We start from the raw sequence: 2,515 nt of genomic DNA, 5'->3' as shown, positions 1-2,515 counted from the left end.
TTTTAATCTACTTTTATTTCTTTATTTCATTTTGTCATTCCATGATTCTTTAGATTTGTTTTAATTTTCTTCATTTATTTAATTATTTCTCAGCGATGTCAGTTTATTTTCTGCGTACCTTCTTTCGTTTGTAGTGTGATTTATTTTAATTTAATTGATTGAAATATTTTTAATGCGTTTTAATCGATTCGAATATTTTTAATTCATTTTAATTGATCAAAATATTTTTAATTCGTTTTAAAATAAAATATTTCTGTTCATTTGAAACGATTAAAATATTTTAATTCGTTTTAAAATAAAATATTTTTTATTCATTTTAATTGATTAAAATAATTTTAATTCCTTTTAATCGATTAAAATATTTTTAATTCGTTTTAATCGATTAAAATATTTTTAATTCTTTTTAATTGATTAAAGTATTGTTAATTCGTTTTAACTGATTAAAATATATTTAATTCGTTTTAATTGATTGAAATATTTTTATCCCCCCCCCGCAGTACCCCTGGGTGCTCGGTGCTCGGTACCCCTGGGTGCTCGGTACCCCTGGGTGCTCGGTGCTCGGTACCCCTGGGTGCTCGGTGCTCAGGACATGGGGGCTCGGCGCTGAGTACCCCTGGGTGCTCAGTACAACTGATTGCTCAGTGCTCGGTGCTGGGTACCCCTGGGTGCTCGGTGCTCAGGACACTGGGTGCTCGGTGCTGAGTACCCCTGGGTGCTCGGTGCTCAATTCCCCTGAGTGCTCCTTGCTCAGTACCCCTGAGTGCTTGGTGCTCGGTGCTCGGTACCCCTGGGTGTTCGGTACCACTGGGTGCTCGGTGCTCGGTACTGATGGAGGAAGGTCATTGGCTAATAAAGGAACTGCCCTGGCCCATTTTATTGGTTAGGACATAGGTAGGTGGAGTAATCAGACCAGAACGCTGGGAGGAACAGGAAGTGAGGGTCAGAGACTCCACAGCTCGCTCGGGAGCAGACGCCTCAGAGAGAGACGCCATTCCCCGCTCCCGGGATGAAGCTCCGACCCAGGATGAACTAGCCTAGAATCTCCCCGGTAAGCGCACATTGGGGTGCTACACACAGATGATTAGAAATGGGCTAAATTAATATGTGAGAATTAGCCTAGAAGAGAATGGGCCAAGCAGTGATTAAATGAATACAGTTTGTGTGTTGTTATTTCGGGGCATAAGCTAGCCGGGCAGGCGGCTGGGGTGTTGGGGACGCAGCCCCGCGCCGTCCTTATTACTTCATATGGCACCCCACGTGATGGACTAAATCCACTTAAAAAACCTGAGAAGGCTTAAAAATAAGGGAGAGAGAGTTTAACACAGATTTTTGCTGTTTGTTGGTGGCGTGCTGTAGAGAGATTTCCTGATTCGGCAACAGTAGCGGAAAAAAACGCTGTGTCATTTTAAAGCGTGACTTCCTGGGGCTGTGCTGCCATTGCGATCTCTGTCTGGCTCCTGCTGGAGACAGAGCTTTTGAATAGAGCATTTGGAATAAAGTGCTACAATTAGTTTGATGGCAACTAGACTTGCTGTGTTCTCGGGTCTGCTCTGCTTGCCAGAGGCAAGCAAGCGCCTCATCTAAGAGAGGCTTCCTGACTCAGCTTTAGCTGCAAAGCCTGCAGCTCATTAAGAGGTCCTGCCACAAAACACTTAAACGGTGTTGACGAAAAGCTGAACGCATGCTTTTCGATTTTCAGCTGTAGCAGGGAAAAAAGCTGCGCCGTTTAAAAATGCCGGCTTTCTGGGCTGTCCTGCCAGGACAAATTCTGACTCTTTTACGCAGGCGGTTCATGCGGTTTGCAAGCACAGGCTGCTGAAGCTCGCTTGCTGGCAAGGACCTTGAAATGCCATAGAGTTGTCACAGTAAACATGGCTACAACCAGTACCTCAGCCACGAGGCTGGAAAGCTAAGGAATGGGCTGGATCCAGCCGGCAAAGCCACGCCTTTAATCCTACTGAGATTGCTTGGTAAATTAAAGATTCATGTGGTCAGAAAAAGAGAGTAGAGATATACAGTAAAGAGAGATTCAAAGACAGAGAAAATTTCTGAATGGTTTAAAGCGTGTTAAAAATATATGCAGACTAAAAGTTGAAGTTCTTAAAGTAAAAAAAAAAAAGGAAGAGAGTTGTTGTGTGTGGTAGCACACGCCTTTAATCCCAGTGCCTAGAAGGCAGAGGCAAACAGATCTCTGTGAGTTCAAGGTGTAGTAGCTTACACCTTTAATCCCAATGCCTGGGAGGCAGAGACAGGCGGATCTCTGAGAGTTCAAAGACAGCCTGGTCTACAGAGTTACTTCAGGTCAAAGATACAGAGAACCTGTCTCAAAAAGCAAAGAGTTAAAAGTAAAAATAAACAAAATAGAGGTTAAAACACAGCTGCACAAAGATGGAAAATACACAGAGAATGCTATTATGCTCTCTTTGAATTGTTTAAATGCTGAGGAAGGAGAAACAGATGCTAAAAGATATTTATTTATAAATACTGCTGAACTAATCCAACATAGATATTATGA

Source organism: Microtus oregoni, unplaced genomic scaffold (genome assembly GCF_018167655.1).
Source record: "Microtus oregoni isolate MIOR12 unplaced genomic scaffold, Mior012 000123F_ref0000434, whole genome shotgun sequence".
Lineage (NCBI taxonomy): Eukaryota > Metazoa > Chordata > Mammalia > Rodentia > Cricetidae > Microtus > Microtus oregoni.
The sequence above is the reverse complement of the archived record's forward strand: the minus strand, read 5'-3'. Positions refer to the sequence as shown.